Raw genomic sequence first — 27,841 nt, forward strand, 5'->3', positions numbered from 1 at the left:
GTTCTTGCAACTCCTATGAATTTTATTAGAGATGAGAATCCCACTGCTCTAAGCATATATAATGCTATGGATTACTAAAAGTCTTGAGCATATGCCATATATTCAGTGAAAAATATACCTCCTCCAAAGAAATCACCATGCACAGGTTAGAGGAGGAATGACAAATGCATTCAACTGAAACTAAGATAAAGCAAATCACATGAGAATCACAACAATATTCATTCGTTCATAGGTATAAAACTTAATAAATAGGTATTAAACCACTAAAAAAGTCTGGGAAAATAAGGAGTTTGGGAAAAATAAGATACATACACTGGAAAAAATGCCTTACAAGGGCTGTGAGACGGAATTCAGGGGAAAAAGGAAGGTTTGGCACATTTAATACAGAAAGCATTTGGTGCATAAAGAAATATTTTTCAGATATAAATTCACTTCTGCCTCACACAGACCTTTCCTCTAATAATGATGATAAACAAATGACAGGGGAAATGTGATGCAGTGAATAAATTTTATACAAGCTTCAGACCTAGAAAACATTCAGTCTAACATTTCCCCTGCAATTAATTCCTTTTTGCTCTTTCATTTGGTTTCTTGGTCACATATTTTAAAGGCCATTGTGACAACCATGTTGATAGTGGCAGCTTCACAGCATTGTGGAGGTAAGGCTTACAGTCTCAGGAGCAAAGAGAACAACAGATTACTTGCTGGCTGCAGCACTCTCTGTCACCCCCAATATAGTGTCCATTAACGCCATAGGGATGACCAGCCCTCCTGGAAGAGGCGTTGTTGTGACCATGGCAATTGCAGAAGTTCTGAGCATAAGAACATTACACATCCCAGTAAGGAGAAAAGCTTTGTAGGCCAAGTACACCTGTCTTTTCTGGTTTCTCTTGATTCTGTCTTTTCTTTTTCAGCATCTGTCCCAATATTCCCTTTCTTCAGAAATAAAGATGCTTCTCTACATATTTTGTAGATGAATATTTTACAGTATTTCCTTACTTTCTAAAGCCACTCTGCTTGTGTATTTCCACTTGCAGGCAAGAATCTGCTCAGAATTCTTTAGTGTTTTTTAGAATTCTGTGGTTTCTTGTGCTCCTTCCCAGTACCCAGGTGTATTTTACCAATTATTTTCATATTTTTGGAGTTACTGGCTCACGTATTCATCCTGCCCCAGCTTAAATGGAAATGATGCAAATGATATATTCTTAGAGAAACATCTACCCTCTGCACAGTAAAGCGAAGAAAAATTTAAACAAGATATTGAACAACATTAAAAATAGACTGCAAATACGCAATGCTAATTGATGTACACTGCATATGTGAACACTGTGCTTAATTTTGCCATTCTTATCTAAAGAATAGTACAGTGAAAAAATGTATAGCCCCAGAAAGGGCAATATATGATAAGAAGCCTGCTAATATTCCTATTAGACTGTGGGAGTAATAGGTGCATTCATTCAGAGGGGAGATGGAAATGAAGACTATGAGTGGTACATTATTAATAGTAGTAAACAACGGCAGTAAATTAAAAAACATTTGTGTGTCTTCACCCTCACTTCAAGGAAAAGGGTATATTCCATAATGTTGAAACAGTTTCACATTAAACTAATAGAGATTTTGAAAATAATACACCCTTAATTGTCTCATTAATTAGCATAGACCAGTGGAGCAGTCAAGACAGCAGCGTTATTGGGCATGCACTGCTCAAGTGGAGAGCATCAGATGGCACTTGCCAGGAAAGCTGAGAGTCTGGAGAGCGAGAGCAGACAAAAGGCTGCTGAGGGGGTGAGCACACACAGACTAAGTGTCATTACCATCAGGGTCCATTTAGGGGTGGCTGGGTACGGACAGCTGAACTAAATGGGAAAAAGGCTAGCAAGATGGGATACTGAAAGAAACGAAAGGAGGACGAGGCAAGGAAGAAAAAAGGAATAAAGGAGCAAAGCTGGTACTCAGAGTCTGTGCAAGAGGGAAAGAAGGAATGGGCACAAGAGTTGTTCAGCTCCAGGCAGTGAACACTCAGCAACAGCTACATGAAGGTCACTGCTTTGGCTGCTTTGCAGCTGTTTCCACTGCCGGCAGCTTCTACCTCTTCTCAGCTCTCCCCACGGCCAGCTTAGACAGGGCACAGGTTTCAGGGGCACCACCTGGGTCCCAGCATCCCCATGGTCCAAAGGCATTGTGGCCAGGATGTTGGGCACAAGCAGAACCAGGGCAGAGGTGACCATCCCATGGCACCACTTCCTGCCTTCCATTTTGCATGTAAATCCTACACATGGCTTATGCTCTTCCAGTTAATCTCTGTAGGTTCCTGCAGTGAGACAAACGGATTTTAACAGGCAAAAGAGACTGCAGTCTAATGTGAGAATGAAAAATGTCATGTCAAGTGATAGTAACTACCACATTTATCCCTATGTTATTTTTAAATAATTCAAAAATATTGCAGGATAAAAGTGTGAAAGAGATATTTTGATTTACTGGAAAAAAAAAATACAGGCTTTCTTTAGTCCTGTAAATGCTTTATTCCCAAACATTAACTGGTAAGAAGACAATTTCCAAGAGTGGTTGCTAGAGTGCTTTACACATTAATCTGACCATTTATAATAACTCCTACAAGTTTGGGTTGTTTTGCAAAGTCAAAATGAAGTTTTATGAATGACATGGGGAACCAGAAAAGCCTACTCCTATGTCTGGCAAATGTTAAATGTTGTGCTTTATTTATTCTATACCATCTTTATCTTCCAACATGAGTCATTAAATCTTTTCTATTTGTATTCTTCCTGTATACCAACAGTACTTTGATCACTGCATATAGTAAAATACTTGGCAATTTTTTCATCAGAGTATTAGACTCTAAACAAACTGCTACTGCATAGAATAAGGGAATTTGCTTTCAATAACTCTAATATCCTAAGTTCCTGAAGGTAGTATAAGTCACCAGTATAAAGAAAGGTACTTCAGTTTCCTTCATAGTAGTCTCAGCAGACAGCCTTATTTCCAAGCTTATATTTTATTTAAATTGCAAGTAACTTGAAAAATGAAACTGCAAGCAAGCCCAGTTGGTGATTCCCCCTTCTCTTTGTTGGTCTTATTCCATTAATCTGTGTATAACAGAAAAGAGGAGAAGTCTGGGCAGAAAGCAGACTTTCTTAAAGCAGACTTAAAAGGAAAGGAAACTAAGATGCCTGGATTCTGGAACCAGTATCAACCTGCTCCCGTATGATTACATGTCCAGTTATGAAGACCCATTAGCCTGTGTACTAAGTGGTCTAGGTCCAGAGGCAAACAGAGTGGTGGGAAGCAATCCTGAAAATACCTTCTGACACATTACAGCCAATACATCATTTAAGCTGCTTATCTGAAATCCATACTGTGGATCTGATAGAGGGATTTAGGACCAGAGAAGACATAAGCATGCAGAAGCAAACTGATGACTAACCAATTTCTACTGCTGTTAACCACAGCCAAGGAAAGGGCTGAAGTTCAGAATCTCTAAGAAAGAAAAGTGAAACACAATACTAAGAATAAGTCGATCAATATTAAACGGCATGCTGTTTGGCCTAGTGGAAGAATCTCTTCCTTTAGATCACAACAGAAACTCTAATCCCTAACTTTTTTTCTTGAATACACAGCACTGATCTGTGTGCATAAGCCATGCAGCAGGACCACATCTTGAATGTCACATCACATGGGCAGACAAAAGGCTGTGATTTTGTCCTATAGTCATTCCTGGGAGAGAAATGGGTCAAAATGTAGCAGTAGCCCTTTGCATGAAGCTCCCAGTGGGATCCAGACACCTTCTTCAGATCACATCTTACAGCACCGCAGATTGCAAGCTGTTCTCAAACCACTGATGAAAAAATGGAAACAACATGTTCTTCTGTGTAGTTTGGGAGAGTTTCTACATGCATAACTAGTTATCTTTACTTTTTGAGGTAGTCTTCAATTGGAGAAAGCAACATTTAAAGAAATAAATAAATTTAATACATTTAAAGAGATGAAAAAATACCAATTTTTGCTTGTCTACAAACACTTGACAAGCTACTGAAGTATGAAGAAAACTACTGAAAAACTTCTGTTTGAAATGATTAAATGTCATGTGGCAATTCATCTTGGTACTTCGCCTTGGTATTTTGGAATAAAATTATAACTATTGTATGGCAGATTTGTATCATACAAAACAATGTATTATACTAGAACAATAATATTTAGGAAATGAAAAAGCAAAAAAGTTTCTGGACTTGCTGAATACACTATAACACAGGAATGACAAATGTTCTATTAAAATATCAAGAGATGTCTAACAATAGAAATTATATATTTTAACACAAAATTACAATGGTATAAATACCTCCTCTTCACTGCTATGATCACAAGGCTATTGGCATCTATGCCTTGCTTATGAGAAGAAGCAATGGCATTAGAGAACTGCTGACATATCAGACTGTATGAACTATGTGTAACACATTAAGTGAAAAGTAAATGTACCCCAGGTTAGCACAACAGAGATGCGTAACTCATACTGTGTGCCACAGCCAGGGAATTCCCGAAGTGACTTCTGTGACTTCTGATCTCATTCAAGACTAGTATAAATAACAAAGATGTGCCCTTCTCCTTTATGACTTACAGCTAAGAGAAATGTATGTCATTGGTCATCCAGGAAAGAACTTTAAGAGGAAAGTCCAAAATGCCCTACAGCCTAGAGAGTAAAAAAAACAGATAGTTGAACACTGAAAATATTGTTCTAACTACTTTAGGAATGAAAGTCACTTCATTTTTTAATGACCAAAGGCTAAGTCTCTGGTAATTATTTCTTTTTCAATTATCTCAAACTAACATGTTTTAACATGGAATATGAAAATCAAAAGATAGATCAAGGAAATAAAACCTGCAGCCAAAAGACATGAAGCAACACCAGACTCTTCACAACCCTCCACAAGTTCTGTAACTTTTCTTGCGCTTTTTTCTTTGCTTCTTGTATTCAAATAACACAAACTTCCCGCTCAGAATACAACTTGGAGTTGACGGCAAATCCCACATCTGAGTAGCTCTAAAAACCATCCCCAGTTCTCAGTGTCTCCTGGCAGCAGCAGCTTTCTGTGTGTGGCTGTGGCATGGCTCTTCTCGTTTGATACTGGTCATTAGGCCGAGTCTTCTGCTGGAACTATCACTGAAATGGCAGCCCCCAGGAATTATGCTGCTGCCAAATTCAGATCAGGGGAGTGAAAAATACATTTTCAGATATCTTAAAAAGCTGATTGTAAACTCCTTGTTCAAATACAGATTCTCATTATGGTCGGGATCCTGCAACCTGATTGTCAAGACAGAATCCAATGACAGGGCTGCAGCTTAAATTCATTTTCCTGCACTCAGTATTTCCTCTGAATAACCCTGAAATCCTAACACTTTGTATGCATATTCCACATTTTGTCTGAGGAATTCAAAAGGGTATTATAAATATCCAGGGACACATCCTGCTCTCTCTGCAGTTAGAGAGCCTCCCCAGCTAAAGATCTCCTAACACGCAGAGTAAAGAGGGCACTAATCTGTGCAGTGAGGCACTCAGTGTGACCCTGCACAATGAGGTGGAAAACAGAAACCCATGTCAATAAAACATAAGCTGTGGGAGTTCAGGCAATTTTGGATCTATGGAATAAACTGCAAACCTCTTTTAATAAAAAAAATTTTTGGCCATCCAGCCCTCCTTCTGGGCTTGTCTATGCACACCTACGACTCAAACAGACACCAGCTCTTCTGCCCATGCTTTAACCTGGCCAAACACAAAGAAAATTTGGTCAGAGATTAATTAGCTCAGGCAGGAGATTGTGCCTACAAAGCCCCAAGAATGGTTGGGCAGAATCAGCTGACATCCACTCAGTCTTGACAGCAAGCAGAGCAAACCTCACCATGCAGCCTGGTACTTGTTCTCAGCATGCAAAATGGATTCACCATCTAAGTACTGCGTAGAAATGACATGCTCATTATGTAGATTAAAAACACCAGAATCATGATATTAAAAGAAAACTCAGTCCTGACAGTGACAGACCTGAGGCTAAACTCCAATATATGAATACAGCTCTGAGGGTGGATATTTGCTAATAACCACAGTCTTATGACTCATAACCACCTGAACTCTGGGACCATTTTCTTATCCTTATGGAGACCTACAGAAACAATTCCCTCCCAAAAAGATGCTTGTTCCAGCACCATTACATGTGCTTTCTAAGCAGTAAGGTGGGAACAGCAAATGGATTTACCAGGTTTACTTGTGTGTGTGTGTCCAGAGAGAAAGAATTCATTTGTGTAGCCTGTACAACTCCTGGTCGGCTAACTCAATGCCTACAGCTTAGTGCTGCATAAAAGTTGTGCTCCTAAATGCCTTCCCATTTCAGCTAATTCTTTGCTGCATGAGCTAACCGGGTGTGGAGCCAATTTTCACAGCTTCCAGGGTTTTACATGGCTTTCCATGTTTTAGAGCTTCAAACTATCCTTTAATTGAATTAAACACTTAAATGTGCTCATAAATGTGAAAAGAATACACCCTCCCCACTCAGAAACAGGAACAGATATTGATCTGTAAGCTAGAAATCTCCTTATAATTTAGAAATAATACCTATAATTTTGATTTTTTTAAAATGGGAAATGTTTTTTTGGTTGATTGGTTTGGGCTTTTTTTTTTGGTGCAGAGATTTTGAACAGTAATTATTTACAGGGCTTTGGAAGTACCCACTGGTATTCCATAGTTTGTATTAAATAACATGCAGATTTCAGAAGATGTCATTTGGGTTTTACGACAGTTACTGTATTATGGTACCAGTATGGCTACACAAAATTAGAGCGATAATTACATATTGAGTATGTATATGGTCCTATGCTGTTATTTAAAAGTAATATTAAAGAAAGTTGGTCCTTCCTTTCAGTACTGCTGTATGGAGTTCGTAATACAGCCCAGAACTTCATCCCAAGAAGAGATAACAAGGATGTGGACATGCATACACAAGCATACACAAGCACACACAAGCAGAGATAACGTGAATAAATAAAGCACAATGGATATAATTTCATTTTCCTTCCCATTGTTTTTCACATCATTATTCTTTGTTTGGAAAAAAAACAGTGAGACAAATTAAAAGCAAAAATTCTACAGAGGATCTCGTGAAATTTCACATCAGCACAAAAATATTATTATAAAGAAAAGAAAGAGAGGTAGGGGAATATGGGGGAAACTAATAGGACTTGCAAGCACTAAATGTATAAAAAAATCTAGTTTATGTGATGCATTAAAGTCAGCCTGAATTATTAAGAGGAACTCCCTTTGCATCCCCAGGTGCTTTACAATGTCTGTGCAGTCCATATCAAAAGTTCTGGATGCTTTGTGCTAGAATCACAGTTGTTGATGAAGCACAAATTTAAGACGACAGGTAAAGGAGGTCTCTGTGACTAGGGATTGAGAATGGTCCACTGGGCTGTCCACCTTTATGTTAGTAGTTCAAATCCAACCCAGCTAAAATAACAGAAGTTGGTGAGGTCTGAGAGCTGTTCAGTGGCCCATGTGAAACGAATGCAACGATTTGGACCAGCACCCTGTGGACTAGCAGTCATATCACAGCCCCTTCTCCTGCCTATTTTCAAGGTGACTCCTGAGACTTCAACAAAGAGGGAAAAAAAAAAGACCTAGGAATAGCATCTACCTTCTCTGCAAGCAGTAAATACCATAAGCTTAAGGGCATTTACATTCATTACAGAACAGCAATTTATACTGCAGTAGCACCAGCAGACCTTGACTGCTATCAGTATGAGCTACGAGCACAGAAAAAGAGACAATTCCCTCTTCAAAAGGACAGGTATTACGCTTATGAGAAAGGACAGAAGAGCAAATCGACTCTATGGATTGTATTTATTTGTAATTGCAATTCTCTGCCCCAGCCATGCTACACTGAAGGAAGGCTTTCAATGCCCCACTCTTCCAAGCTCTACAGTTTCAACAGACTACTTTACACTTAGAATAAATGTATCAGCAAGTGATTTTGAAAGCATAGTCATACAGCCAGGGCATTTGCTTACATCACTAGTATTATTACATCTTTTATATATATATATATTTTTTCTACTACAGATTTGAAATATTTTCTCAAGACTGTTTAAAGCCTTGAAAATAGTCCTTATTAATGGAAAGCTTAACTTCTGTCTCTTTTACGAGTGGATTTTAGCTCTGCTGCTTTACACTACCACAGCAGACAATCTGCATGTCAGCATAACCACATCTGATCACCTTTACTCTGAAACAAAAACCTCACTGTCAGGTGAGGGAACAGCCCACAAGTCAGAGGAATATTTTTATAAAGAATATTTTTTAAGAAAAAAGGCTACTAAAGGTCACATACAATACAGCTAAAAGAGATAATCCCATAAAACATCTGCATTTTGCATTTTCTACTAGATTACTGGCATAAATGTTGACTTTGGTAAGCTTATTTTTTAGCCTTAGGAGCATATTTAATCTCGTGAATAAGAGTAAGCACACCAGGTGAACAGCATAAAAATTTTCAGGATCCTGTTTGACTTATGGGGAGTGCAAATTTTTGTTGTAGATTTAATATGGCAACATGAATCCAAATTTAAAGCATTAATTAGCATTTGTCAAAATACAAAAATCCAAAGCAAGGGATCCATCCTTACTTTCCCGTGTTGTCCAACTATGTACAGTAGCACCGAGCTAAATTTAGAGACAACAGAAATGATGGATAAACAATATAGCAGTAACACACATTTTTACACGCTGAGTGCAGCAGAAAGGCAAGGATGAAGTCAGAAAATAAAATTCGCTGATGAAATTTAAGACTTATGAAGTGGACGTCCTGAGATGAGTTTGCCTACTGCAACTTTTCTACCTGTAACCCCAATCTCTTATACAAACTGCCCCATATTCAAACATACTTAAATAATGCACAATTTACCCACTCATATATTTATTTGCCTATATAAATTACTTTGATCATTATAGTGCCATGGATTTCTACCTAAAAACTGCATTGGCATTGTGCCAGGTTCTTAGAACGTATTTTGTTATATCTGGTGTAGATATTCCCTAGGAGACCTTCAACAGATCTACTGGTGTGATATTAAGAATCACACCTTAGATGTGTCATGAATAAAGGAATCTGAGATATTTATACACAACCTTGATAGGAGAATCTGAAGAGGCCTGAATGAAAAGTAACATCTGTATAAGTGGCCTGACAGAAAAGATGGGGACTGAGAAAATAAGCAGTACTGAGGGACTAAGGGGGAAGCCCTTTTTCTGTAATGCCTGTCTTGAGCTGTTAATATAATATCTGGAGTAGAGATATAAATCTGGGTCAGCAGCACAGACACGCCAACTGCATTTATTTGTGGATAAGACTGTAGAGGTGATACGTAAAAGGAGAGGAGAGATGGATCAAAACTAAAAATCCTTAGGATTTTGGCAGAAGTCAGATCAGGAAGCTTCAAAGGATGAATGAAAGGATTAGGGGGAAAACAAGTGAAGAATGGAGCCAAAGATACAAACTACGATGAGATTTAAAGAGATCAAAACTGACAATGTGAGAGGAGGAGGAAGAACTGGCTAAGAGAGAATCATTAGGTAGTTTTGTGAGAGTGGTTTCAGCTAACAAGGAGGTCAGAAGCCAATCTGAAGGAGTTTACAATGGCACTGGAGATCACATGCTTTGAACACAATAGAATGAGAATGCACAAAGAGGAAAAGTGATCATGGAGCAATGGTGTGAAGTGACAGAGAGGTAAACAGAGTCAGGATGGCTTGCTAAGGATTAGGAATGTTAATAAAGGCTAATATACTCTTAAATTATGAGTGGAAGGAGCTAGAGAGACATGGTCAAAAGAAAAACAGGAGGAAATGAGAGCAAGTGTGAGAGAGGTAAGGAAAAAGGGTAAAAAGTGATGATTATGGAAAAAAAAAAGATTTAGAGAAGAATAGATGAGAAGCATTTATATGTGCACCAAAAGACCAGTAGAAAAGTATCACATTTAGCTAGCTGTACAAAAACAACATCAAAAAAATCACCTTGAGAGTGAAACAGGGTACACATAGGGATGGAGACTGTGGAATCTGGAACCTCCATGCTTGGAGACATTGAAAGCAGTATGAAGCTCCAAGGAATCTGATCTAACTTTGAAGCTTGCTCTGCTTTGAGAAAGAGGGTGGATTACATGACCATACAGTTAAGAGATCTGTTCCAACCTGAGTGATTCTGTGTAAGGACAGAAGAGGGGTAGATAGACTCAAGAGATGGAAAAATCATTTCACATGAAGAAATAATCAGGCTTTTAATGTGGCTTGATGTACAATATGGTACCCTCAGAAGGTACCTTCACATCCAAAAGTGCAGTCAGTATCTAGTGTTATATCCAGCAGTGCTTAGATATATAAGCCTCAGCAATGGAGGTGAGATTGCCTACACAGGCAGTTTAGCAATCTGGCCCTTTATAAAATTCCAGTCACTACTATGTATGTCTTAAAGAATGTGAATCACCCTTGAAATCTGACCTCAAGATAACAAGATATGTGGATCCAAACTGAAAACTGAAGGAAACTGATGGGAAAATTAGACATACATAACAATTTAATAGATATATTTCCTATAAAATTCTCCCTGTTCATGTTTCAATGGTCAATAATTAGTAAGAGAAGTATGAATAGGTCAGAACCCTTCTATCATAGCTGAAGAGAATATATTTCTGGAAATCTCAGCTCTTTCAAGTACAATAGAATTTTTCTAATAAACATGAAACATTCTTAAATTAAGACTACACCCAAATTTCAGAGTCTTTTTCCTCTCTGGAAAAGACTAAATAGGCAAATAATATGGGATCTGGACAAATCTTTAATCAAGATTATATTCACTTGATATTTGACATCAGAGACATGTACCATGGGCCATGTGAGTAGATCAACACCTCAGACTCGTATCAGGATTTTGGAAGTGTGTGAGAAAGGAAGCACAATGGCCGTGCCAGGAGTGTGCTGTTAACACAATGGTCTGTTTTCCAGGTTACTTGACACAATGCTTCTTCCAATGAAAGTACAGATGCAAGTGAAGACCTGCATTTCTAAAGACGCTTTTGATGGTAAATTATACCTTACATATGTGTGCTGCCAACGAAAATAATAAATGTTCTGAAGGTTCAATGTCAAATGGCTAGAAGTATAAACCAGAGACCAGATTCCTGACTATGCAGAAGCAGAGAGTAAAGACCACAACTTCAGTGTAGAATCTTCTGCAGCAGCATTCATGCAGTTAAGGGCAATTTAGGGGCTGCTCTAATGTTTTCCAGCTGCTCACAGCTGTCGCAGGATTACTGTTCCTTGGTCATACAATGAGTATATTCCCTACCAATTATTAACACCAGGTAAATGTTGGAGAAATTGTGATTGGAAGTGTATCTGGTTGGAATATAATCTGCTCTTTTTGTAAATGGAAAATTCAAGTTCTTTCAAATTAAACATTAAAAAACACCCAAAACTACCATTTCTAATCTTTAGGAACCACTGGTAGACTTTTATTGCAAATCTACAGCAAGTTTCACTGGTGCATATTCAAAAATATATATTTCTCAGAGGTATCCTGTAAAATAAGAAGGTCTCTAAGCAATAATAACACCATGAAAATTAAGAGGCACATTATCTTAATCAGATTGGCAAGCATAGATGTAGTAAAATGCTCTCTTACACATTCTGTATCAACACAATCAAAGCTGCTTATTTAGGTAACAGAAAGCTAATTTTCTGATGTTAACATCTCCTGCCTTTAACAGCTCAAGAATCAGCATGTGTCTCCAGTTGAACAAGGACCTTCTTGTCGCTGTTGAGCAGCTAGCAGAGTAATGAATGCACCAGTTCTCAGTGGCAAGAAGGAATGACCTTTATTGTTTTGATTTCATCACATATATAGAGTTCTCAAAAGTCACCCAGATTGGTCAGTCAGAAGCCTTCCCCCAGGCCTGATTGGCCAGGCCTGCACTGCCCAAGTACTGGGACACTGTTCCAACAACATCCAAACTTTATCTTTATTTATAAAACACAAGAAAATTTCTCATGGGAAAAACCTGTGCTAGCCACACCTTCTCACCAAACCATGCTAAATAAAGAATATTTGCTTTTCAAGGGTTCACCTAAGCACATCAAATCATTTAGGTGAGGACCTTTAAAATCATCAAGTCCAACATTAGCCCAACACTGCCAAGTCCACCACTAAACCATGTCCCTAAATCCCTCATCTACATATCTTTTAAATACCTCCAGGGATGGTGACTCAACCACTTCCCTTGGCAGCCAGCTAAGGGAAAGGAGAAAGGCAGGTAATGCATTCACATGCTTTTAGTATGAAAGGAAAAATGCTTTCAGTAGAACACAAGCCTTCTGAGGATAATTCTCTGCTTGCATCAATGTGTATTTCATTTTACTTTCCTCAATTTTAGCTTGGTTTGTGCTCAAGTACTTATTATGCATCACTCAAACAGAAACAAAACAGAAAATAATGTTGCACATCATTATGGAGTGTAAACACAGTTATGATGGGCAAAGCCCAAAGCATCCTAAAGCTTCTTTGAGAACTGGAAATAAATTTCTGTCTTTTACTTTTTGGGAAATGAAAGGAAAGATCTTTCTGATCTTAGATATCCTTGGCACTGACAAACAGAGTAGTCACTGAGGGACTACTCACATAAGTAAGGTTGTAGAAACAGGCTCATCATTCTCAATTTAAAAAAATCACTTTCCGGATTAAGACCAAATGAGCAGAAAATTTGTCCTGTTTTTTATTAAAAATGTAAAAGTATGAACTTAAATATGATTGTCAGGATAAAAAAGATTCTGTAAAGGAATGTTTCTATTTATTATTGTGCTATGTGTGAAATTCTGCATTTAACACGCATATTTGTACTAACCTAGTGGGAGGACAGCATTTACTAGCTCCAGGAAAATTCATTACTTTTCCACACTGATTGTATTCCTGGTCCACAGCTACATCTTAAGCCATGATTTGGCAAGAAATACAGCCAGCATGACACTTTGTCCCATTTTCCTCTACCGTATATGAAGTAGATTGATTTTGCATGTCTTTGGTCTATTTTGTTTAGAGAAAACAGTTTAGTCTTGGTTGCTATTTTTCTGAGGACTTTTTTTCTTGATTGCCAGCTCATAGCAGCTGGGATCTACACAATTCCAACTTCCTGGAGAAGGAAGGGATTAATGCTGCTTTTCCTTGTCATCCAGTGTGACCGAGCATAGATAGGCCCTTAGCTCTACAAAATTGTTCTGAGCTACCTCTACAAAATGCTCTGAGCCATTCATCATGCCCTGTTAGTCAATATTTAAGACCCATGTGAATTGGGAACTGCTCAATGAGTGAGGTGGTGGTGGCTGTCAAGGCTGTAATTGATCTGTGCTTTAAACACTTTTCATCTTAATCCTTCATAGGAAAATCAGTGAACTTTGACAGCACATAAACCTACATCATTATCTTTTATGTGAGCTGGAACCCATCCATGCTTTTTTATGCAGGTCTTACAGCAAGAGACTCAACTCACTTGCACAGAGGTTGAATTCTACTGTTTGAACAATTCATTCTCAGAAGACAGATAGCTCTTCTTGTAGTAGAATTAACTTGGTAATAATTTCAGAACATCTCAGCATAGACAGCTATGGAATATGTCCCTAAATACACATATCTCAGCAACAAAGCAGTGAGAACACAGTTGTATCAAGAGAGCTCCATTTGCCTTGGGCTACTCCAACTATGAAGACAAACATTGTAAAGCATTCTAATGAGTGCAGGCATGGTCAGTGCTGAGCTCACTTCCTCTCTGTTACAACTAAGCTCTTCCTAATGCCACAAATAATTCCTCTCTGAGTTAAGAACACACCATTCAGATCAAAGAACTACTTCACACAACTCAGAGACGCCTGCTGTGAAAACAGATGTATGTTTTTTCTTCTCTATAGACTAGTTATATATTTGCACTATATTTGACTGTTACTTCCATTCCTCTTCTCATTGGTACATGTACTCTCACTGCCTCACCCCCTTCATGCATCCCAGAAGACCCTTCACACTGACTTGGGACAGAAAGTTCAAAGAGGGAAGTAATGCTCAAATTTGAAGTATAAGACCAAGACAGAGGGAATTATGGAGGAACAGGAGCAATGCTGAAATATAAGCAGCAGTGAGGAGCTCAGAGGTAATACAAACCATGAAAGCACGAACATTACTTAAGGGGAGGGGGAGATAATAAAATAATGAGGAAACCTGTGCAAATGAAGGTTTGAAAAAATTCCATTGTCTTAGGTATAAAACTTACCAATCCACCAATGACAGTTCTGATATGAGACATACCATCAGTATTACAGTACTCATACAAGCCATAATACTACACTAGGCTGAGAATAATTAATTTTTTTCTTTCTTTCTATGGTATCTGTGAAGCAACTATTTTAATATCTGTGAGATAGTGCTATTCCCATTTTATTGATAAAGAACTGCGTCACAGAGAGACAGATGTGAGTAAGGCAGGGAATTGAGAATAAATCTCCCATAATTATTCTAATGAATCTAACCATCATTATTGTCTTGACCCAAATCCAATATCCTTGCCCTCATTTAAAATATTTCCCGCAGACTCTTATGAAGTTAGGTTGTTCTGGCATCTTTCTTTCCCCAATCTTTTATTGATCATGCACTCTTCCAAGTTTCTTGCCAGGAAAAGAATAAGGCATCAAGATTACAAGGCAAAGTTCAATGGAGTAAAAGAGCCAGAAGCTGTAGAAGAAGCAGAGGGCAGTATTGTGAGGCTTCCAAGATATTGTGCATTTTGAAAGCATGAAAATTAAATACAATAATTAAACAATGCAAAGGGGTATTTTCCAGTTCTACCTTGTTTCCTTTCACATGGGATACCACTTCTCACAACAGTCCCTCTCAGAGCTGGCTAGAAATTCTAGAAATATTTCAGAAGTTATGTAAAGATTTACAATTTATGGAGGACAGAGAAAAATCCACCACTGTCAGATATTTTAAATTCAAGATCAAATAATGAGCAGGCTTTCTTCAGCTGTAGAGTGATTCAGAGTATGCAGTCTATTAGAAGCAAGATATCACTAGAAGCAAGTTTATCACTAGATAAACCAGCAATCTCTACATTCAAATCTTATATGAGTGTGCAATAGTAAACTGAATAGTATCTGGCACTGTACAATTCCCACAATTTGATAATGCAGCGTTTTTCTGCACGGGTTCTGTCCAAGTTACTGCATTACATTAACATTCTGCTGAGTGGTGAAGAGATTAACCTGCCCAGTTGTTACTGGGATGTGTCGAGAGGGACAGCTGCAACTCAAATAACCAGTAGGTTTAATTTCAGTGCTGAATTCTGGGGTTGCACCCATGCATCCCAAAAGTCTGGTTTCAGCCAGCAGAAAGTTTCTGAATTCAAGACTGATGATCAGGTAAAATATGATCAGCAATGGAGAAAAAAAAGCAGATATTACTAAGTAGAAGCAGATGCGGCATGTATCCAGGAGGGCTAGAAAAGTTTGCCTTGACTAGGATCAGGTCTTGAGTATCAGTCATGGGTGCATTGCTTCTGTCTACTATGCTTAGATTTAAATCCAAATTTTGAGCAAAGAAATTACATTCATGCAACATTGTCCTAGAGGGAGCAGAGGCTCTGCTCTCAAATTTACAATGACAAATATGAAGAGAGCTCTATCAGTTCCCTATTGCCCAAAGGAAAATCAAGCAGCAACAGGAAAAACAGGGGAAGAGCCAACATTTCAGTAGCAGTATTTGGAACAGGAGTGCAAAGAAACAAATGATAGATGGTTGGAGGCACAGAAACTGAAAACACAGCTTGACAATCGAGTTCTGGCTGGAGAGCCAGTGGGAATGAAAAAGTTGTACACAAGCCTAGGGATCCAGCCCTGGAGGAATGAGGGATGAAGACATACAGACAACTGACTGTAGAAGGTACTGAACAAGTAGGTCCTGAACAGAAGGTAACGAACTAGTACTTAGATTATGCTTGTGGCAAAAAGAAAGAAAGAACATGGGACAAGAAGCCACTGGGGCAGTGAGAAATAGAACAGTTTTCCTTAGGACACAGAACTGGATTATACTCAGAGTTATAACAGATCGTGAACAAGTGTAGGAAAGGTCAGTGAGAACTGAGCAGAGAATCAATAATGACTAAAAGCCCCTTTTGGGTCTTCTGGGAACCAAATTTCAGTTTCCCATGATTCCTGTGCCATCAGCAAATATCTCTGGAGTGTGATGGTAGTGCAAATAGGTATCTTGCATCTTACTCCTTTAGCAGTAGTTTTTGCAGAATATTATTCCATGCAGCTTGTTTAATAGAAGAATGGTACAACATGGTGGGGTGGATTTTAAGGTTCCAGTCATCTCACAGTTCAGACAGGGGTTGACAAATTCTCAAAAGTTTCTATTTTAAAATGGTAAGTGTGTACTCATTATCTTTCCCTCTGTCTCTCTACTTCTGTTTTTCTTTCTCACACAGACACATTTTCAAAATAACTTTTTTACCATGACCAAACCCAGAACAAAGTTGCCAAAAGTGCCAGGTTGCCTATATAACCAAATTTTTCCTCATCTTTGAATGGGCATGGAGACTAATGGCATGACTCATATCTATTATTTCCAGAACACACCTGCCTTATACAGAGCAAAAACGGCCTTGCTGCAAGGATGAATCAGAACTGTGTACTGAAGACGGTTCATCTGGTAAAGAATTTTGAAGAAATACACTAAAAAATGGGACAGCATTATAAGAAGAACAAGAATGGTTAAAGTAATTGGATGTCAGTCTAGAAAGCAGGATTCTATCTTTCCTTGGCATAAAGTTTCCATCACAGTAATTCAAACCAGCTTTTCCACAGGTGGTCACTGGAAGTATACTCTTCATTTTCCATGTGATTCACTGAGATGAGGCATTTGAATTTGTAGAAGAGATGAATGTTCAGAGATATAGCTGGAGACAGGAAGACCTGAATCGGAAAAGTTTCATTTGACAGTAATGAGTCAAGGCTTTTAGACCTCAGCAACTCAGGATGGTCCTGTAGATTGGTGGCACCTTCTGAACACAATATTCTGGGCCATGGTTCCCCAGCCATAAAGTGGAAATCATATTGTCTTCCAATCTCAGTGGCCTGCAGTAATGCTAATTTAATGTTTGCTCATCACTTAGGCACTACAGTGATCCTAGGAAAATCCCAAAAGGAAATTAATAATAATTAATAACTATGTCTCCAGAGCAGGGCTTAAATTTTCTGCAGTAAACAAGGTGTGGGACCACACACTGAACAATGCCATGAAAACATAATATGGAACAGCTGCTCATCAAGTGACTATCATATATTCTGTGAACTAAATGAGGAAAAGATTTTGTAAGAAAAAACAATATGTGATCATGTAATTAAAGAAGTCTTCAAAATGTATATGCATGGGAGAGATTAAATTAACTTGCCTTAACAAAGTTAATTCTGGCACGTATTAGCTTTAGAGTGTTTGGACTCTTTAATGTAGATTTTCCACACACAATATGAAATAACTGAAGATCCTGCTGAGATCTGAACAAAGGACATATATTAGCCATCTCTATTTTATTCATCCAGTTCAAAACAGAATTTACTTTTAACTATTGGAGATGGAATGCTGGAATGAGTTATAGCAACTGGAATACAGGAATGACTATTTCATTACCAATTATTCCTATTTGCTACAGAAAGTTTGGATTTTAGCCCAAAATTAGCATCATAAATGGCAAAAGAAGCAAGCTAGAGGCCATCTTCTATGTCATATGCTACAGCACAGTAGCTTCTGCTGCCTACCATTGTCACTTAAATTATTAAAGTACATAAATTCAAGACAAAAATTATGACTGATTCTCACAAGTGAAGAGTACATTCAGTTTCCATTAACTTCAAGAGATGTGGAGCCAACACATGGATATTTTTATCAGTCCTGTTCAAATACATACAAGTGTAAGCCAAATAAAACCTTTGTTTTTTCATATGGATGTGCCTTTCTGGCTGTGAAAACCACAGACTTCTTGTGTACACATGGGTAGATATACGTATCTGTATATCTACCTGATCAATTAAGTGGCTTTCATTATAAATATTCTGTCCTTCAAGAATGATGGTGTCTCTTACACGAGCATATTTAATCAGGGATCGTATTTTGCAGTATGAGTTCATTCTTTACTTCCTCTTGCACTCAAAGATATAACCCATCACATTTGTAATATATGGCTACATATTTAAGGTAGAAAGTTTAAAAGTGTTTGCTTGTATGCTCAGTTTTAAAAGATGCTTCCTGGTTTTGTTTATGTGTGCACTGTCTGGCTTACCAGGGCTAAATTATGTGTCTTGCTGATGAACAGACAGACCACATAGAAGATTTCGCTTTTCTAATCTCTTACACAAAGAACACAGAGCCAGCTCAATGGGTACTTCAGAATATGCACTGTACACACATGTCCATAAACCTCAGAAAGTTAAGTTCCTGCCACTCCTGCATCATTTAATATACTTTACCTCTTAAAAATTGGATTCCCTGGCTTTACATTCATAAAGAAATTTTAAGATAAAGGGCTTGTTACATTGAAAATAGTTTTTCATCCTGAAAATTTTAGCACATGGACACTTGTTTGGATGTCTACAAACTACAGCAATCATCATTCCTTTGTCATAATTGTCAAACTACCATGACCAAAATTCCCCTGTCTCAGCTGTAGACCCCACTGCTCTAGAAGAAGAGCAGCAGGAACCAATCTCTTATCTCTGGTGACCAGTGACAGGACTCGAGGGAATGGTATGGAGCTGTGCATGGGGAGGTCTAGGCTGGATATTCGCAAAAGGTTCCGGAATACTGAAACAGGCATTGGAACAGCTCCCCAGGGCAGTGGTCACAGCACCAGCCTGACAGAGTTCAAGATACATTTGGACAATGCTCTCAAGCACATGGTGTGGCTCTTGGTATGGTCCTGTGCAGGGCCAGGAATTGAACATCGATGATCATTGTGGGCCCCTTTCAAACCAGAATATTCTATGATTCAATGATAATTACTATCCCTTATCATTTAGAAACTTTCAGATATCTTACACACAATACAATCAGCAGCAGATATGGAAAGGTCTACAGTAGCAAAAGGATTCCAAAATTAAACACAGTATTTAAAATGCAAATAAAATTTCTCTGCTGCTTTTTTAGATCCTTTTCACCCCTGACTCTGTATCAATAACAGATATATACTTATATTGATCTTATTCTACACAGACTATTTCAATGTTTCTCACAATTTCACAGTGCATTTTGCAAGTTCAAGTTCACTTAGCACAGTCCTGGTATTGCTGTCTTTAAAGTTAAATGCAGCTGCCTAACATGGAGATTTGGATCTTACTTTATCTAAAACAAATAGTTTTCAGGCTGACCAAACAAACATGTTCCATACCTATGAGTATACTTTTACCTTTAACTGTAAGGTCAAAGAATCACAGAAAGACTTGGTTTGGAAGGGACCTTAAAGACCATTTCATTCCAAACCCCCTGCCATAGGCAGGGTTGCCACCCACTGGACCAGCTTACTCAGAGCCTCATCCTACCTAGCCTTGAACAGCTCCAGGGATGGGGCATTCTCAACTTCTCTGAGCAATCTGGTAAGTGATATAGCGATTTTGCATAAATTAGTTTTACATTTACACTTAAAGAGAAAGTGATTTTAGAACACTTGCACTTACAAAACAGTTTTTATTTTTGTTTATGCATTTGAAATTACCATAAATGAGGACAGCTAAATAGTATGACTCTGAAAGACAGGGGAAACGAGGTAGATATTTAGTCAACATCTGCATGTGATTCAACTTTTTATCTGTGGAATACTTTGTAATTCTGCTCCCACTTACTTTTGAAAGCCATGCCATCTATTTAAGTGGCAAAATACAGATTTTGGTCAAAATGCCTCACTACCTGAACACAGCTGATCTGTTGCAAGGCAAAAATTAGAACCCTGGTCTTCTAACTTTCAGTTTCTTGTTTAATCTCAGACAGTTCTACATACTTTATTTCTGAAGCCTGAGGGGTTTTTGCTTTTATTTACTGAAGTACATTTGAGATTATTTTTGGCATCTTTACACTGGGTCATGAAACAGCATGTTTTGGCATCTGCTGGCCTCACTAGCAATCTGCTAACTCCAGGCTGTCATCCTTGTGCTACTCCTGGGTACGCATCTGACAAAAGTCTTGCAGGTTTCCTTGGATCTGGAGTTTTGCAAACAATGGGAGAAAAGCAGCATATGAAAAAGCTTCACTGTTGTTTAGGTGAGTCTTTATTTGTTCATTTTTTATTTTAAATAAGTAATAAAAAAGTTGTTCATTCTTGCATATTCCATTTTATTTCATTGTTTATGGTTGATACTTCAAGCAAAGACAACCAAAATGAAGATCCTGTCTGCAAAATTCATTTGTTAGCACTTGAAAATACTCATTGTGGAGACTTTCAGATATATTTGCACTAACCACTTCCTCTGCTGGGGCATTTAGTGAAACTCTGGCACTAACAGTAATTATTATTATTATGGAGGAAAAATTTAAATTAGTCTACTACCCTAAATTAAATGCATATCTTTTCTTTCTCCTTGCAGAAGTTTCTGATTGAGAAAAGGGATCTGGTTCTGAAATGGTTCACAATAATTAACCAAAACTATGGTAAAACCACGTACATACAGATTATTAGCAGAGACTAAAAAAATTATGACACTGTGGAACCACTGGAATCACTGATGATAAATGTATACAAGTTACCTATTCATACAATTCAGTCTACTCAAACATCACACCCTAAAATATTGAAAGAAGGAGGAGGTGTGATACTTTTTTAAAATTTATCACCTCATGACTATGACTATGAACATGCACACCAATGCAGTGAAACCATAAGCTCTGAAGAAAAGGGAGCTTCCTGAAGAGTAGGATTTTTTTCCTCTGACTCTGAACTCTGACTTAGTTCCTATAGACATAAATTTCATTTCACTTAACTTTATATATTTGCAATATGTGCATTGACATCTAAGCTGATCCCTAGGTTTCCTTTATTCTCTCTTGTAAGGAATGTGCTATTGTACAGTCTGATTCATCTGACCTACTTAGATGTCTACCTTCCGAGGAGATGAATCATGCCCTAAAAGTGTCTATTTCTCTCCATTGACTATCAAGGCAGACTAGCCAAAGATAATTTTGATATAAAAGACATTACATTAGGACAGATAAATTTCACCCCAGAAGCTATGAAAGGAACAAAACAGGAATGAATGCTATTTTCAGCAATTTTTAACTTCTGTATGATTTTGAAATAGAAATCCATCCACAAGGTCATGTGGGGACAATACTACTGAGAGCGGCTGAGCAGCCCAGACTGGTCTCTTCCAAACCACAGGGGAGCAACTCCCTCATGAAATGTGCAAAGTGACCATGAAATGGTAGTATCTACTTCCTCTGCACCTTCCCAAAAATGTATTCAGAAGAAAAGAGGAAACTTTTAGAGTAAACTGCTTTCTTTAAATGTTGTTTGCAATAACATTACTACAGAGTCAAAAACTGTATTTGTATTTGTACACAGAAAGGACTGCTGAACTTACAAGAATCTGCTCATAGCTTTGTCCTCCTGCCATACTTTTAAAAACTCTTTTTAAAAAACAGTTTCTTTCTAGCTTTGATTGACTAGAAAACATGTATCTTCTCTTGGCTTTAGCTACTTACAGGACAAGAATCTTTATAGTTTTTATCATATTCCTTTCCTTGACATTCTTCGGTGCACTGAAGATGAATGCAGTGCTGTACAAATGCACTTCTGCACCTCTTCTGTCTCAGTATATGAAAGTCTTTTCTTATATGCAGACTTGTTAATAAAAGCTTTATTTCTACTACATAAGAAGCATAGTTCTGACCTAACTAAACTGTGACCTAAACCCTACTTGATCAATGAAGTATTTCTCTGAACTTCACTTGGCTTTCAAATTAGCCTTCTGTCTTCCATGGCTTCAGAAGGAATACTTCAGCTAGAGCAATACACAGTCATTCATCTGCAGTGGAAGAAGGCAAAATTTCCTATGGCTGCCTAAGATTTCTTCTGCCCACCAGAAGTTAGTACCCAATATTCATAAGGACAAAAAAAATCATTTAAGATCACATGACAAAGCTAAAACCCAGAAACTAGAAACTAATCAAAATAAAGATGCATGATAACCCTTCTTCAGAAAATGTTAAAGTAGGAGAAAAGGAGGGATTCAACATTAAGAAGCTGCAATGATCTAGCAAAATTATTTTTTACCTCTTCTAATCAAATTATTCCAATACTTTCTAAATGTTTGCTACAAAAGCAATCAGCTCTATCATCATCAGATTTCTCCCAAAAAAACATTTTTACTTCTGTGGTGCATTCCCTTTGATCTGGGATTGAGATTTATACAGCTAGCTGCTACTGCAGTGAAGAGAGACCATGATCTTTCATAGTGGGCTTAATTTGATTTTATAACCAAACCAATTTTCAGGATGATTACGGGATTAGATATTCTGGCATGCTGAGCTATATATCCAATAAAACACACGAACATATATTATTTTCTAACTATTTCTGGTGATATGCCCCTGCCCTGGCATTTTTACCTGTAACATAACATGTTTTCTTAGGTGTGCTAACATCAGCAGCAGCCTATGATCAATCACAGTTGGCTGGGCCATGCAATAAAACAGCCATGTCTGCTTGCAGGAGCAGAGATGCTGCCTAGAAACTGCAATTTAAAGAGCCTACTGCCTCATTTTTGAAACCCTTTAAGTCTGGAGAGAGACAAAGAAAAAGAAGCACAATTTTATGTGATGATTCCTACTACTTACATTTATAGTCACAATTTATAAACTGCAAATTTAGCAACATGTGACACTGCGATTGATGAACTTTGCTTTTTCAGAGGGTTGTACTAGGAAGACTTACACTGACAAGAGTGTACGTGTCACCATGACAGTATCTTTCTAGTACTCTAGTACTTTCTAGTATCTTTCTAGTACTAGAGTATCTAGTATTCTAGTATCTTTCTAGTACTCTGCCTGAACTAACATCAGGCATTACTTTGCTTTGTAATTGCCATTCCATCAATACTCTCACCAGTATGACAAAGAAGTGTACAGAATTCACTTCAGCTAATGAGGGGAATGAGGATTTTGGACTACTCAATTATTTAAGGTGGCTAACTAAGATACCAGAAACAAGCAAGGACACATGATTCTGCTTCAAAAGGAGAGGACGTACAGTCACAATCCCTGATCCTTAAGTCTTGCCGAATTTTAGTCAATACTTAGTTAATTGTCTTGTAGAAAATTTGTGGCATAAGCAGAACCTGAACTCATATTTCCCAATTCTAAGATAATTCTCTAATTAATGGGCCAGACTCTTCTCATTCCCTGAGGCACCACAGAACAAGCAGAAATAATATAAAGCTGGCTAAGAATGATGCTGCATACCAGAGATTCCTACACTGCCTAATTAGGGTTGCTGTACTATGTCCTTCCACTACCATGGCAGGGCAAACTCAATACAGCAGCAAGTATAAAGTCCCTGATCTGTGATATTGTCCTCTACAGGTCTGCACCCTGCAAGGGACCAGAGTATCCCTTCAAGATGTAAAGTAACTATAACAAAACTGCTCAAGACACTTAATTTCATTGGGTCTACAATTTATTACAACATGAAGCTTTATATAAGGCCCAGAATGATGTTTTTATCTGTTATCTGCTGAAGTGAGCAATCCTCATAAAGACCATTCACACAGAAAAGTGAATTTACATGGGGTTTTCTAGTGTTTCTAATTTCAAATGGATTTACTCATCTACAGTACGTACAACTGTTTGTATGTCAGCCATGTCAGGTCTCTGGAATGTCAAGACAATAATTAACAAAATGTGTGCATCTGATAATCTCTACAGATTAAAAAATCAAGCCTTAGATACATTTTATTTAAAAGAAAATGGGAAAAAAGAAAATGGGAAAAATCACATCAGCAAGGTTTAAGGTTAAGCCCTTGCAGCACTGCAAGAGTCAATATGAAAAATTCTGTTTGTAAGATACCAAATGTAAGAAGGTAAATATTTCAATTTAGACTCTGGCACTGCTGGTAACTTCCTACAAGTTTTCTCTCTCTCCTTGTGTTGGGGCAGGACTGATTTACTTTTTCACCCCCAAGCCCATGTTCCTCAGTTGTCTTATTCTGTAGAACACTCTACAACAAAAAGATCCTCTCATGAATCCACTTTAATTCCTCATGTACATTCTCTCACATCTCAAACTTCAAAATTATTGTCTTTAGCAGGCCACCAGAAAGCACTAAACATCCCCAAGATCCTAAACTACAGCACATGAAGTTTGACAAGGTCAACCTGAGCTGAGAATCCATTTAATAATGCCTTGCATATTTTTACTGCACCTTCATATATTCTTTTACTGTTTTCTTCTTACACTTCCATTTCAAATTACTGTTCCTTTCCACTGTGATATACTGTCTCCTCAACTCCTTAAAGTAGATTGGCAAAACATAAATCAGAGCTAAATTTTCTCCTATATTTAATCCAAATTTTCCCTATAATAAATTAATTACTATCTAATGCAATTAACTGATTCATGCTTCACCTTATTTTAGTATAGAATTTCTGAGTTTAACTACATTTATAACTGCTGTCCATCATCATCAAAGGAACCAAGTCAGTAGACCAATATAGTGTATAGTCTCTATGTCATAAATTATTCAGCTTTCAACTCAACTTCTTCTTGAGTTTCCTTTGAAGAGTGGGACCTGTGATTATTAGCAGAGTTTACTAATAAAATAAAAATATTCTGGTGTTCCTCTGGAAAAACATAGGGGATATGCAGGAAAATCATAGCACAGTTGTGTCCTGTGATACTAGCTCATAAAGGTCTGTGAAAAATGGCCCCCCAACAGCTGCTCAGCATGGAACCTGATAGCAGCCTTCTGAATTTCTGGGCAATGTATAGATTTTCTAAATAAAAATTCAGCAGAAAAAAATCATTCAAGAAAAAATCTCTGTGATGAACACCAAGGGAACGCCATCTATTTTCTCTATATTCCACATACATGGAATGCAAATATATCCAGCATTTTCAACACATTTGTGTGCAATGCTTAAGAAAAATGCATTCAAAACTAAAATGGATTTTATCATTACCAGCCTCTGAATTCACTTCATTCACATTTTGTACACTTACACACTTAATTTATACACTCATTTTTTTTCATGCCAGCATATGAGAACTACTGTGATTGCCTGGAGATAGTAGGATGGCAATAGGGCAAGTCACACTTTATGAAGAAATATATATACAGTGAAAGAAATAGCAAATTTTCCAATCTATCCATCCTGCATATCTGACTCTACTGTTAGTGTTTACTGAAATAAAATTTCCTAGTTATTTACAATTAATTAGTACCACCTTTTTGATTTCACAGTAAAAAGAATTCCAGTGCATCCAAGTCCAAAAGGATTCAGGCACTTATTCCTGTTCTTTGTAACTTCAGCAGCAAGAATAATATATGCATCATCTAATTTAACTGCAAATGACTCTTTTAGCATGAATTGTCTGTTTAAAGATAATGCACAGCAGAACTCAACTGCATCCCAGAAGTCATGCAGCACCAGGCAGATAAGATCACAGTGGTTACCAGGGGTAGCAAATGGGGAAAGCACTACAGGAAATGAACTCTTGTCAATAATCTCAAGAGAGTGCTATATTTAGGTCAATTGTACCTGAAATCGTTTGGTGGGGTAATTGCTCTTTGGTACAGACTCTGCTCTCTGAGCCTGTCAGAGTGCTTGTAGGTCCTCTGGATTGGATTCACCAATTTTCTTCCAGACTCATTTTCTAAAAATGAAAACAAACAAAGAAACAAACAAAAAAAAAACTTTAATGAAGGATAGCAAGCTTACCAGAACAGAGAAAATCACTCACATGCTATTTTAGCTTTTAAAAATATGCTTTCAATGAATGCATTTAATACAAAAATGTGTTTCAATATCCAACCAATCGCCTCAGTCTTGTAGAATAGAAATTTATTCAATTATTCACATTTTTTATTTGGCCTTCCAAAGACTTCCCAGATCTACTGAATATCTAAGGTGATCTAGAGTGCTTTTGCTGGTCAGTTAATAGTCAATGCAAAATTAGAATTGTTATTAAATCCTATGATGCATCCCACTGCAACATTATTTTGGCTTTAATTCAGGTTGAGTCCTCATCTGATAATACAGCTTATTGTTTAATAATTTAAGATGGTTCATTCATGTATACTGAAGAATGTGATAAATTCAGTTTTAGGCATCCAATTTAATGAGACACATACTGACCTTTTGTATCAGTTACCTGGATTAATACAAGTACCAGAAAACAGCACCTATTCCTTCTGTCTTATGATTTCTCAGAAGAAATATTCTGCTTTGATAGCACAAAGTTTCCAGCAGAACGATTCCTTCTTCACATTAGAGAGTCAGTATTAACCACATGAATTTTGAAGTAAAAGAAAAGCCTCCTTCAGCAACTATTCAGGATGCATTTATCTTCTACAGACAAACGCAGAATCAAATCTGTAAGCCATTACTCAGTGCTTGTGATTAGCATCTACTATAATTAAAGAAAATGTCATGATGCAACTACACTGCTTTAGAATATACATGTACTTTTTATTAAAAAATTACAAACTGAAAAAATACACTATTGAAAGCTACAGTAGGTGTTTCACTTATTTTAGCTATTGTTTCTTGTGAAGAACTTCAAATTCAAAGATACTCATTAAACTGACTAGATGGCAATAACAGACGAAGTGTTAATGGGGCAGCAGTGGAGTGTGTCAAGAAAATGAAGAGACCCTGAGGGGCTCACCATGCTGTTTATGCTCAGCTAAATTCAGCAGCGTTACCATAAATCCTCTAAAAGATACTGTACTCAATTCTTTACTTGTTACTTTTCAGTCAAGGAAATATTCTATGAGATTAGAAAATGGGACTATTTTCTATTAAACAAACTTTGCATGTAAATACACTAAATACTTACATGTGATTAATATTACTTTTTTTTTTTACAATTTTATAAAAACAAAGAGAAGGTATTTTAATCTTCCAAATAATGTGTGTATCTATCTGAAAATTTCTGAAATTGTTCACAGGAACAGAGCCTTTAGACAAAAATATCATCATTTCTGTCATAAAATTCTTTTATCATTTAAAGACCAGGCTTCAATATTAATTTCTCACATGCATAATTCAACTAGCTAAAATAAAATTATGCACAAACCAAACAACTTTTCATGAGAATCCAAAATTCTTGATTTCTAGGGTTTTGGGTTTTTTTATATATTTTAAGATGGCATTCTGAGGAAGTGAAATATTATTAGGAAATATACATAAAACATCAATTCCAAAAATTTACTGGTTAAACAGAAGTATGTTTTACATGGTTCTGCATGCATCTTTATGGTGACTTTATCGTGCCTTTGATCTTAGAACAAAACTTTTCCTACATAAGGATAGGTGGATTTATTATTAAGGATAAAGTGGCTGCAACACACTGTGTAACTTCAATGACAAACACAACTTCAGGTAAGAAATCATTATTTACAGCAGAAAGGCCCTAGCAAATCCGTGGAAGGCTCCACGGAGCCTCCTCCTCCAGCTGTGCTGGGGTCACTTCGCTGTCACGAGGCTGCAGCACC

At 37.4% G+C, this 27,841-nt stretch overlaps 1 protein-coding gene across 16 annotated transcripts in view; it reads right to left on the reverse strand.

Annotated features, from left to right (window-relative positions):
* MYT1L (myelin transcription factor 1 like) overlaps window positions 1-27,841 on the reverse strand; it is a 311,356-nt gene that overhangs the window by 199,932 nt on the left and 83,583 nt on the right. For all 16 annotated transcript variants that reach the window (XM_085056760.1, XM_085056762.1, XM_085056772.1 and 13 more), the window contains exon 2: window positions 25,884-25,998. The gene's annotated coding sequence lies outside the window, so the exon portion shown is untranslated. The remainder of the gene's footprint in view (window positions 1-25,883; window positions 25,999-27,841) is intronic.

The sequence above is a fragment of the Lichenostomus cassidix genome, chromosome 3 (genome assembly GCF_008360975.1).
Source record: "Lichenostomus cassidix isolate B80296 chromosome 3, HeHo_3.0, whole genome shotgun sequence".
Classification (NCBI taxonomy): Eukaryota; Metazoa; Chordata; class Aves; order Passeriformes; family Meliphagidae; genus Lichenostomus; species Lichenostomus cassidix.